General features: G+C 44.2%; 1 long non-coding RNA gene across 1 annotated transcript; it reads left to right on the top strand.

Annotated features, from left to right (window-relative positions):
* The first annotated feature begins 1,345 nt into the window (after window positions 1-1,345).
* LOC140502058 (uncharacterized) lies at window positions 1,346-9,053 on the top strand. Its single transcript, XR_011966511.1, has 4 exons — window positions 1,346-1,605; window positions 7,933-8,102; window positions 8,226-8,358; window positions 8,892-9,053. It is a non-coding gene; the product is annotated as an uncharacterized lncRNA (long non-coding RNA).
* The last annotated feature ends 3,806 nt before the right edge of the window (window positions 9,054-12,859 follow it).

The raw sequence follows: 12,859 nt of genomic DNA on the forward strand, positions 1-12,859 counted from the left end.
AAGTGAGAGTACTAGGCAGACAGACACAAAAACTCCACATTAGAAAGATTAGACAATTCCTCACGTCACATGAACAAATTTTACAAACTGGTAGAAGTATCCAAACCAAGTGACTTCCACATTCCTCTCTCTGGTTTTCATGAAAAGCCTTTTTTTTCCTTTTGCTCTCCATTATATGAAACAAATCACATAGGATGAGAAGATGGGGATGGATTGCAATTTGCACTGGTGGAAGGAGTACCCTCTTCAGTGGGTTCTTAGATCCATCAAAGTATGTAAGGAAATCTCGTTGTAAGGGAACCTGAAGTCTGAACATCCAATTTTAGAATACAGACAAATCATATTATGATGTGATCTTTCTCTTTGCAAAATTAATACTAGCTAAAAACTGTATAGTGTAAAGATTTGCAAAGCACTTTGCAGACATTATCTAATTTGATCTTCACAACCCCTGTGAGGCAGATTCTTTTTAATTTCCATTTCACAGCTTCAAAGACTGAGACTTAGAGAGGTTAAGTGGTCTGCACATGGTCACTCAGCTAGTAAATGTCGGAGGTGGGCTTAGAACTATCTTCCTGAAGCCAAGAATAGCGCTTTCCATGACAGCATACTAAATTATTTATTTATTTTAATGCAGAGCCTCCCCAGAGCATTTTAAATAGCATTTGATTTAAACAGAAATTTCCATGGGCACATCAATCAAGTAAAGTAAGTTCACTTCTAATAATAATATTTAACAACATTTATATGACTTCCTTTTGAGCAGCGGAAGTTCAACCCTGAGCCGCCATTAGGTAGGATGGTAACAGGGAAAGAGGACTAACCTTGAGTCAGCGGATGTCAGTTCAAATACTGTCGCTAGTAGGATTACTGCTTTATGACCTTGGGCATGTTACTTAATCTATCCGGCCTTCAATTTCTTCTGGTGTAAAAAGAATGGATTGACTTAGTTTAGTCCTAAAAAATGGTTTAAGGCACTGAAAAGTTAAATGACTTTCCCAGAGTCTGTCTGTCTGTCTCTGTCAGTCTGTCTTGATCTTTCTCTCTGACTCTGTCTCACATTCAAATTCAGAACTAGTCTGAGTCATGGAACTGGAAAGACAGTATATTTTCAAGCACATACTTCCTGTCATCTTAGAGTTATAAGAGTTGAGGAAGACTACATGACATATAATTATATTCTGCTAGGAACTAGATTGAGCCTGATTAAATCACAAACAATGCTGTAAGAAACACCAGGGTCAAATTGTGATCTCGTATCTGAGGATTCTGAGATTCATGATCAAGGATAATGTCACAATTACTGAACCTGAAGCTCAAACCCAGGATTGGAAATTCTCAGATAAAAGTGATGGTTTAGCTCTGTACCTAAGAGCTGAGGAAAAACTCCAACAGCAATGAGTTGTCTTAGAAAAAACAAATTTTTAAGGCCTCTATGGGCAAGGAATGCATCCTCCACTCGTAACTGTTAAAAACGAGCTTGTGAAATAGGAGCAGAGTGGACAGTGTGTGAGGACAGCTCCCCTACTGACCCTCCCAGCACACATATGGTAAATACATCCTCCTGAAACCCCACGAAGGACTATAAAATTCGAGATTGTACAGGTGGGTTCCAGACTAAGCTTTCTTAATGAGAAAATGTGAAGGAATGAAGAGCAAGCTTGAAAAAAATCATTATTTCATAAAACTGTAACTATTACAGAAGACAGATAAGGAAAACCTAAACAAATGTAAGATCAAAGAGTCTATGGATCAAATTCATTGTGAAAGTAAGTGAAAATGTATTGCCTGGGTTCTCTCTCTTCAGCCACTTCCTGATGTGGCAAGTTTAACTGCACCTTAAATTATATCTGTAATTTTCTAAGAGACTCAGGACTTTTCAAGTTTGTAAATGGACACATTGACAGTTCCCAATCAATGGGATATCATTTCCCTGGGGGACTATGAAAATATACCTTGCATTCTAAATGCAATAAAAAGCATGACTGAACATGCCTCTCTGTTCTTCATAACACCAAAGTACCACATCTGGTTCATAAAAAATTGCATTATACAGAGGCTGTATGGATGCCAGATACTTATTACAGAGACCTGTTTTATCCATTTAGTCTAATTTCCCAGATGTTTTATTACTTGTAGACAGGAGTATTGCTGAAACTAGTGACTGAAGCCCATTTCTTTCAAGGAGCAAGGCTGAAAGTCATAGGAAGTATTTGTGGGATGTATAATTTACGACATGTCCCAAACCCCTGTTTGGTGAGGCCTAATGCCTCACTCAGTTACAAATACATACATACAGAGAGAGAGAGAGAGAGAGAGAGAGAGAGAGAGAGAGAGAGAGAGAGAGAGCAAGCATTCAATTTAAGTTAATGCCAGACTTCACTGGAAAAAATTGCCTCTTACAGCATGCACTTAGTTGTTATTTCACATGCAAATAGAGGGAGGAGTAATTGGAATAATTTTCATAACAGCAGGTCAAGTTGGTGGCGTCGTTGACAATGGCGCAGGTCAGCACATGAGTTCAGATGCTTAGGGGATTGCTTCCTATTATCCAGTGAGAGATGAAATCTTGCTTCCACCAGAGGGAATTTTGTCCACTTAAAGATGTCAGCTTCAGGTTCCAAGGGAAGCTGGCAAGTGTGGGGGCCAGACAATGAGCTCTTCCAGATAATAAGTGTGGCCACAGGAGCCACACCTGCCAGCCATCAGGGCCCCCAGCTCATTAGCATGAGGGAACCCTTCTGGCCGCCGGAGCGCAGGCACTAATTAAAATGAATCTTACTGCTTGTCAGCTCCCTCTCCCATCAAACAACTAAATTAGGTGTCAGCAGCTCCCAAGTAAATCATTTGCCAGAGAGAGGCTCCATGTGATTGATGCCAAGCTGGCAATGTTAATTGCAGAGGTATTAAGACCCCAGAGCTTTTGCTCCACTTCCCAGCCCTGCCTTCCCCCTACCGTTTTAACTCCGCGTTGCTGTTCAGTACAAGTTGACAAATCTACAGTACTAAGATTCGGAGCAAATCAAATCTTTTGATATTATCTGTGACGCTCTATGGAGATGAATTTCTGAACAGTTCTTTTCTTCTTGGTGCATGCAGTATGATCCTTGCAAACAAAATCATTACCCAATTAGTATTTTTAACTCACCCTTTGGTGAATTAAACCATGGGTCAATCCTCTGTAGAAGCATCTCTTAGAGTGGGTTTGCACACCCTTTCTTTTTCCTTACCTTTCCCACCTTCACTCTCCAATAGGCTGACTGTGTCCTTACAAGGGTTTGAGCTGTGAGATAAACCTCCCTAGTAATGATAATAAAACTCTGGCAAGCCCAGATGATATAATAAAAAACTGTGGTCAATGTAGAGTCAATTGACAAATGAGAATCTAAAATGTTCCATAACGTAATTGTTAAAGTAAGCCCTAGCCTGGGTGTTTGTTTTGTCATTTAAAACACAGTAGTAAAGAAACTGAAATCAGAAGCACAAATACATTGCAGACGGCTGAAAGACCAATAAAACATGTGAAACTTGGGTTTAAAATGTCTGTGCATGTAATGTCCAGTCATGAAGTGCCTTCAAACGAAGTCACATGTTTATCTAAAACAGAGAAAAGCCATTCTGCTGAAAAGACCACTGCTGTCATTATAGAAGGCATATGTTTTCCACCAACGTGTTCTGGCATTCTCCTTTTTGTCTCTTGCCTCCATAATATAGTCCTGCCTTTCTAGAACTGAGACTCTACCTGGACTTAATTGATAGCGTCCCTGTGCCAGCAGTACTGAGTGTATATAGCTAAATAGACTGTATGTATTCATAGAGCTAGGTCAGGGTTCATCTCTGTGTTCATCTTGTCATAATACTGTGACTTCCCAGATGGTTCATTCATTCATTGAGCAAATATGTGTACACACGTACACATACAAACACATACATACACACATTTTATATAGCTGTGTATATGTGTACTCTGATACATACATACACACAAACACAATGAGGCTATATCAGGCATTGATAAGAAATTCAAAAACAAAGATACTCTCTACCTTCATGGAGCTTAGTCTACTTACAGTCTGGTAAAGAAGGCAAGACACATTTACAAAGAAATGAAATACTAGGAATAGGAAGGAGTGAATATATAATTTTATTGGTACAGGGAACTCCAGGTAAATTCCATTCACCATCTCTGCAACTCATGATCAAAATGGCTTAGAGCAATGAGAGATGAAATAACTTGCCCAGGGTCACACAACTGATATATGTAAGAGACCATACTGGTACCCTAGTTCCTGCCTTTAAAGCTGGTTCTCTGTCTATACCACCATGTTGCCTCTTCAAATGTGATAATATTAGAAAGTATAAAATAAATGTTTTGTGCCTAGTACAGATAGTAGGGACTAAGAGAGTTTAAAAGTGGGGAGGAGGGCTTAATCCAACAAACGTGTATTTTGCTATGCACAAGACACTGTACTAGGACCTGGGGGTACAAAAATAGACTTGGGCTCAAAGAATTTGTAATCTAAAAGAAGTACACAAATGAGGCAGCTGGGTGGTGCAGTGAATAAAGCACCGGTCCTGGATTCAGGAGAACCTGAGTTCAAATCCAGTCTCAGACACTTGACACTTATTAGCTATGTGACTTTGGGCAAGTCACAACCTTGCTTTCCCTTCTCAAAAACAAAAAGTACACAACTAATGCTTCATAGACAGTGAGGTAAGTGCAAAGTAGGGATTTAGGCAAAGCTATGGATGAGCAACTTGAGGAGACAGCTTGCTTTCATTTCAAAGTGAGGCCTGGGTATGGGAAATATGGTCAGGGAAGTCTTCATAAAGGAGGCAAGTCTGAGTCAAGCCTAGAATAAAGAATGACTCGAACAAGAAAATGATTGGGGACAAAGAATCTGCTGTGGGCATACAGGAGAGGTCAAGATAAGAAGGGGATATGGAGAATAGTACAGATTGGCCTTATGATGGGGAGAAGTGCAAACAAGGCTGGTTAGGTAGGTGGAGATGACATCCAATCTAGGCAGTCATAGAGTGCTTCATAAAGGAGTAGTGTAGGAGTTTGATGGCAAGAAGTGGGGGAGAGTTATCATAGAGCTGGAGAAAAGCTCTGTAACCAAATACCTGATCTTCTTAAGCACAATCATCCCTTCCATATCTCGGAATTCAGGAACCCAGTGCCCCCTTAATTTGGGAAATCCATGTAAAGTGTTTTGGCCCTCCCTTCTTACCAAAGAAGAAGCCTGAATTTTTTCTTTTTCTTTTATGGGGTGTTTACAGCACCTTATTGTACATTTGGGTTAAATATTTGGTCATAGGATCTGCTGACCTTCATGGGTCACCTGCGGCTTCCCCAAAACTCCCTCAAAATTCCCATTTAATTTCTTATGCTGATCCACAATATATCAAAATCATGATGGAGAAAGCCACGATGTAGAAGGGATAACTGTCGTAAGGTCCAGGGGATATGCTTCCAACCTAGGACTCATTTCATATGTGATATGTAACATGCAATATCAGATATCAGTTCAGCTTCTTATGCCTCTTTCAGGCTCTCCAAGAGCAGGCCTCTGTCTTCTTCTTGGCTTTACCCCTTTATGAATGGCGTTCCAGATTCTTGTATTGGTCTAGGATTTGACATGGATCATTTAAACAGATCATAACAGTCCCATGCTCTGAAAAAAACTCCTCCCTTCCTCCTTTACTCACTGTGTTTCTGTTAGCTAGTACAAAATGCCATATAAAATTTTAATTAGAATATTAGAAATAGACTGAAGCAAATTGATATCAGTACACATAGCCTAAATAATCCTCTCCCAAGAGTAGTCTAGACAAAAACCCCAGAAGGATCATTCCTTCCATGTGCCCCCAGCAGTGAGTTAGCAAGGCCAGGGTCTTATTTCTTTTAGTGACTCCAGAATTTGGAGGTCAATCCTAGAAAATGGTATCGTCTGTGTAAGCTGACTCTCAAATCAGCTAGCATCTCTACTTCTCTATCCCTTGGATTTCTAAGGTGTCGTCTTTTAATCTGTGTGTCTCCCCCAAAAGTATCAGGCATAGTGTGAAACTATCATAATCCAAGCCATGCATAGTGGAAAGAAAGACATAGAACCACAGATCCCTACCTGGACCATTCCTCCAAACACTTTCATAAACTCACCAGATGAATCTTTCATCTGGTATCTCCTACCACCAGGGCCACATGTGGCCTTCTAGGTCCTCACGTGCAGTTTTTTGACTGAGACAAAGTTTTACAGAACAAATCCTATTTATTAAGGGGAATTGTTCTATGAAGTTTCCATTCTGTCAAAGAGCTGCTCTTGAGGGCCTAGAAGGCCCCATGTGGCCTCAAGGCTGCAAGTTTCCCATCCCTGCCTACCATCACATAGCCATATACACTCTTTTTTCCATATTCACCTTCCTAGGATTCTTAGCATTTTATGGATCAGAACATAAGCCCCCACCTATATGTTTATTTTTACTAGTCAGCCAGAGCTTAGACTTGGGTTCAAAGCAAAAGCATTTAACAGTATGTCTCTTTGTGTGGTTTGGACTGCATGTATCATTTTAATAACATATTTGGAAGGGTGGATTTATAGCAGTAGTAGGTTATAGTCACTTCCTTTATAGTAAAATTTGTAAGTCATACTTCCTGGACAGTCTATTTGCTGCTGCCATTCCAACTAACACCCTTATCAAATGCTATGACATCTCCATCTGTCATCTTCAGTATATAACATGCTTTCCACAAGGTTTAACACCAGAGAAACAGCATTTCAATTTCAGTGCTTGTTTGCATTTTAAAAAATAAGACAGTGAGGAATAATCTTTTCTTTTATAAGAAGGTACCTCAGAAAAAGGAGGCTCGGGGTATACAGTACTGGACCTGGAGTCAGGAACACCTGAATTCAAATCCAGACTCAGATACTAACTACCTGTGTAGTTTGTCTTCATCCACTGGCAAAGGAAATGGCATACCACTCCAGTATCTCTGCTAAGAAAACCCATGGATGCTGTGGTCCACCAAGTCTCAAGGAATTAGACAGGACTGAACAGCGACTTCAGAAAAATAGTAATAAAAAATGGTCTCAGAGCAAACAACAGTGCTATCCACACTGAAATAATTAATGGCCCCTGAATCAGGCCTGTAGTCCGCTGATAATTAAATGTCCCCTAGATCTCTCTCTTTGTGGAAGCACTAGAAAGAGCAGATTTTATTATCCCCATGATGGCTTATTCTAATACATCTTCATTGAATATTTTAATTAATAAGTAACAGCTCTTCTGCTTAATGAAGAACTTTGTTGATACCACTGTAGCTTTGTCCTAAATTATAGAATGTTGGGACTGCAATTTTATTAATCATCTGGACCAGTTCTGTCATAGATGTTACAGATGAGGTGACTGAGACCTCACAAGGCTACAAGTGAAAATACATATTCCTGGTTAGCGGAAAAGCCAGTTCTAGGTCCAGAATCCACATTTCCTGGTTCCAAGTCTGCCGCTTTTCCCTTTACATGATGCTACTTCTTCCTTTCCCTTATAACCAAGAAAGAAGAGTGCAAAAAAGAACATGGAATAATTTTCCCCAAATTTAGAAAAGTTGGTGCCAAAACCATACCAAACTTAAAGAGAAAAATGGTGATGTTAGGACTGGTGCTTTCTTATTAGTATGCAGTGTGGTACCAGACATATTCATCATAGAAGGGTGAAAAGGGGAAAGCTGATGTGAGAGCATAGATAGAATAGAAAATATGGGTGTTCTTTCACTCATTCTAGGTTAGAGCCTTCCAATGTGGTCTCATTATTTTTTGTTAAATATTGTAAATTTCCAAATCTGATACTGGTATGTTCAAAAATGCATTTGAAAGCCAAATATGGCTGATTTTTAAAATAAGCCATCTTTTTAAATTATTTGATTCTCCCTAGGACAAGTGAGCTTGGAAGGAAAACGAGGAAGGAAAAACAGCTATGCATCTAAAGCTGCAGCAGCTACCATTTATGGGTCATACCTACTTAAGGAGATCTGAAAGTAACCTTGGTGCAAACATTGGACATTGAGTAATTGGAAATTGATCAGAAATGAGTAAAGGAAGGAGGTATGGACACTAACATTGATTGTTATTGAGTGCTAGTGAGTGTGTTAGTCTCTATCCTAGAGAAATGAAAGGGTTGAATGTGCTTGAGACATGGCAGATCTGATCTTCACAACCTAATTCTAGGTGATTCATGTCGGGACAAATGATACTACGAGAAGAAATCTGTCTTAAGAACTCAGATCCAGGCAGTCATGACTCCAGAAGACTGATGATACACACTTCCTATATCTCTTAGTGGAGAAGTTATGGAATATAGGTACGGAATTAGACATATATTCTCATATATAATCAATGTGTGACTTTGTCGTATGGGAACATGATTTTATGAGACTCATAATGAAACATGCTACCCACCTTCTGGCAGAGAGGGCAGGCTGAGACAATTTTCTTTGAATATAGTCGATGCAGGAATTTGTTTTGCTTGACTCTGCACATTTGTTACAAGGAGTATATTTTTCTTTCTTTTTCCAGGGGGGAGTGGGAGAGGAGGTAGGACATAGAGAAGTGAATTTTCATTATTGGAAAAAATTAAGTTAAGGAAAGGGAGGTTGGAGGGAGTATAGGGGTGGTGATAGAAATGCAAAAAAAGAGAAAAAGCATCACTAAACATTTTCAAATGCATAGAAAAGAGCAGAAGTAAGTTCAGAAGGGGAAATAGATAAGCAGAATTATGTTGCTACACTGTTAAATTTAAAGAAAAAATCTGCATATAATAAAGATTAATGGATTCACATATTATTCTCTTTTTCTTTGTAAATGGAAATTTTCATGTTTCTTGATATTTGTCAGTTCATAATTTTTAAAAAGTTTGGAGGGTGAGAATCCGGAAAGTATTGCTGAGGATAATGAAGTTTAAAAAAAGAAACAGAAGATCTTTAAGTCAATTGCGTTGCCAGTTGAAGACAGAAGATTCGGAAGAGAAAGGCAACTCTGGGGAATCAGTAACTGGATAAGAAGACAGTGTTTGAGAATAGAGTTGGATTTTTTGAACATGGTTTAAATTAGAGAAATTGTGGGCACTTGGATCAAGATGGGATGCACCTAATAAAGATCCAAAGGAAAAAAATTTGAGTCTTGGAAACAAATAAGTGAAAATAGAGATAACTGCTTCTGCCAGACCTGAAACCATAGAAAATAGCAGGCACAACGTAGGAAAAAGAGAAGAATGAACCAGTAATTCACAGGAAATAATATTCAAGAAGACAACAAGCAATAAAAACCTATGGTTTCACTTGGCTACTTAAAATGAATGAAGTATGAATAAAAATAGGGTTAACTAAAGATCCTAAGAGATGGAGGCAGATTTGACTTCACTGACGCTTGCTGGAATGAGACTTATGACTTGCAGGTATATGACTCTGGGAAGGTATATCTCATTCAGGCGATTTTCTGTATAAAGAAGGTGTTTTCATATATAAAAATCAAGAAACCTGAAAGAAGAAATATAATGAAAGTATATCATACCTTTGCACCCCACCCTCCAACCAAGCTGAAGCATCCCAAACCCAGAGTTCCATCAAGCTTACAGAGCTGTCCTCTGGCCTATGTGTTTGGACTCTAGCAATTCATCCCACCGGGGAACTGGACTCAGAGCAGTAGCTGGGGACACTGCTACTATTTATTGTGGTACTTAATGTCATTCTTAACCATTTAACATGTATAAAACTATGTTTCCTGTTTTTATTAGGTTCCTCTCTTTTTTTTATGTCACTGGCAAAATTTTTGAGTTGTGTGCCCCTCATCCCATTTTCCTCATAAAGCTTATGGGCTTTATCACACAGTTTTACCTAGCACTGACTTTTAGAAACTTCTATATCAAATTCTAGCAGAACTGACTGTATTTACAAAAGCCACCGCAGCGTTCATACCCTTTGGACCAGCTCTGTCACTGCTAGGGCTCTATTCCAAAGACATGAAAGAGGAGAGGACATAGACGTACAAAGAGATGAATAGCAGGGTTTGGGGCGTAGCCCCAAGCAGGTAACTAGGAAGGTGTCTTCCAGTTAGGGAATGGCTACATAAAGTGGGGTACAGGAATGCAATGGAATATTACTGGGTCACTAGAAAATGAGTTGTTTCAGAGGAAACACCTGTGAACTGGTCAGGGCGACGTGAGAAGGACCAGGACCACAATTCGCACAGTGACCAGTGTAGAGTAAATAAAGTCGGGAGCCGATTCACCGACAACCCCCGAGTCTCCGGGCTGCGTGTCACGAGCCGTGCGCTCTCGTCACACGGGATGGACTGAAGGTAAAGGAATCACGCATTAAAGCCGCGGTCCACGCCCGTTTCCGCGAGTGGTGTCTTAAATCAACGTCCGAGGGGAGGAGAGGGGCCCGCGCCGCCTGCCCCGGAGGAGCCGCGGGACGAGTCGGGCGGCGTCCACGACGCCAGGCGCTCTTGGCGGGACGCGTTTTCTCTTTCTCACTCGGGATACAGGCTGGCTCCGAGAGCGGGCGGCGCGAGAACGGGCCACGTCCACGGACACTGGGCGTGAAAGAGAAGCTCGCGGCGGGTTACAGTCCCCTTCCCGGTAAACTGAACCATCTGCGGGTCGGACGAGCGTCCCACGGTCTCACGTCTTCACGAAGTCTCCCACGCCCTCCCCGTCCAGGAGGCGGGTCAGGACCGGGCCCGAGTGAGCCCGGCTCGATGCCCCCCGAGGGCAGGCCGGGCCAAAACAAACACACAAAAAACACTCTGGATGTGTTGGATCAAATTGGAGGACATCTGCATTTGTGAATATAAAATCCTGCCCTTGGGCCGAACCACGTGGGCAGAACCAAGCGGGCAGAACCACGCAGAACTCCGCAGGGCGCCTCGGGAAAGAGACCCGCTTCCACCGTCTTTGCGGTCGGGCCGCGTCCTGCCCCGCCCCCTCGGACGTCACCAAAGGCATCACCGTCTCCATGGCGACCGCGGCGCGCTCCGGGACGGTGGCCGCCGAGGGTCACACCGCGACCGCTCCCACGAGGGGCGACAGAGCCGGCAGCGCGGAGAGGCCCCTTTAAGGATCACGTGACGTGACACGGCCCGTCTCCTTTCCCTTCCCGGCCCCCACATCCTCCGCAGATGGCCGCCGGGGAGAACGTTTCTGCTGCCGTGCAAACCGAAGGCGGGCGCTCCCGGAGGCGCCCCGACCGGCAGCCGCGGCGGGCGGGGGGGGATAGAATTTGGGGTGACTTCCCCCCCCGCCCCCGGTCTCTTCACCACCTCGGTTTCAAGGAGGGGGAGGCAGCAGCGTCCATCGTAGACTAGAGCCGCCGCTGCTGCCTCACTGAGCACAGGAAGGCCCCCCATCCTTCCCGGGCATCCCGCGACCCCCGGGTCCTGCCAGGCCCTGCCAGGGCCTTCCCCCGCGCGACCCCGAGGAGGCCCCGCCGAGGAGGCTGCGGAGGAGGCGGCCGAGGGGGCGCTCCTGTCCTGCTCGCCTTCTCCGGGAAGGCCCGCCAGGCCCTGGAGCCTCGGCTCTGCCGCAGCCGTCTCGCCGCTCCTTCGGGCCTTCCTTCCCCGCCCTCCCCCCACCGAGCCGCGGCCTCTGGAAGCCGGCTCCATCGCACGAGCTGCGCGGCCGCCCCCGCCCCCAGCCCCAGCCCCGGAGATCGCGCCCTGCTGCCCCCGGGACATGCGCCCAGCCCGCAGGATTTCACCGCCCCGCCGGCCCCCAGAGCCCCTCCCTGGGGCCGCTGCAGGGATCCGGACCTGGAGAGGGAGAGCCGGTTCTGTCCGGGCTGGACAGGGAGAGCCGTGTGACGGAGGCCGGGCCAGGATGCCGTCCTGGGCGGGATGCCCCGCGCGGTCCGCACCCAGGGGTGGGGGGCATCCAAGGTGGGCCAGCGCTCCCGAGGGAGGCCAGAGGCCATGAGGACGCTGCTCTTTGGAGCCCGACACCCAGTCCGATCGGCTGCAGCTGGAACGACTCCATGGCCCGCTTGTACTCACCGTCCCTGCCCTGACACCCGGATTCAAGCCTGCCCATCCCTTCTTCGCAGAGAACCGTGGACGGGCCGCAAATCCTCCCCTCTCTGCCTGCTGCCTTCAGTCTCTCACCTACCACGGCTCCCAGCAACCCCTTGGTGTTACCCCCATGTAAGCTGGGGGCAGCCCCCTGATGCCCTCACCACCCTCTCCCCTGCACACGTGACTCCGTCATTTCCAGACCCCGTCTTCAGTCCTCCTGGAGTCCTCCTCACCTGCTGTGCAGCCTTCTTCCCAGGCTCCTGGATGGCACTGGCCCCATCTTCTTGCTCTCCTCTGTTCTCCATGGACTGCGCTGCATCCTTGTCCTGAAGTGCGTGGACCACTTTAATGACTAATGAATTAACCCTGCAGAAGCCTTGTAGATAGCTTTCCCCTTTCCTACCCGGAGACTCTTCTATCCCTTTGACCTTTCTTAGTATCTAGAATTTCCCGTGTGTGTTATCCTACCTATCTCTTCCCCAATCCCACTTAATTCAGTTCAGCAAGTATGAAGTGCTTATTATATGTCCGGTGCTGGAGACACAAAGGAAAAATGAATTCCCTGCCTTCAAGGAGCTGGATGTGGTTTTATTTTTCCCTTCTTCTTTACTCATAGAATCTGTGTAAGATGGGTTTATAGATTATAACTGGAAGGAACCTTATGGTCCATCTAGTGTAATCTCTTCATTTTAAAGATAAGGAAACTGAGACCCAAAATAGTCAAGTGACTTTTCTAAGTCATGTGCAGTTAGAATTGACTGGCAGAGATAGAATTGGAACCAAGGTCTTCCACCTCC

The sequence above is a fragment of the Notamacropus eugenii genome, chromosome 4 (assembly GCF_028372415.1).
Source record: "Notamacropus eugenii isolate mMacEug1 chromosome 4, mMacEug1.pri_v2, whole genome shotgun sequence".
In the NCBI taxonomy this organism is placed as follows: domain Eukaryota; kingdom Metazoa; phylum Chordata; class Mammalia; order Diprotodontia; family Macropodidae; genus Notamacropus; species Notamacropus eugenii.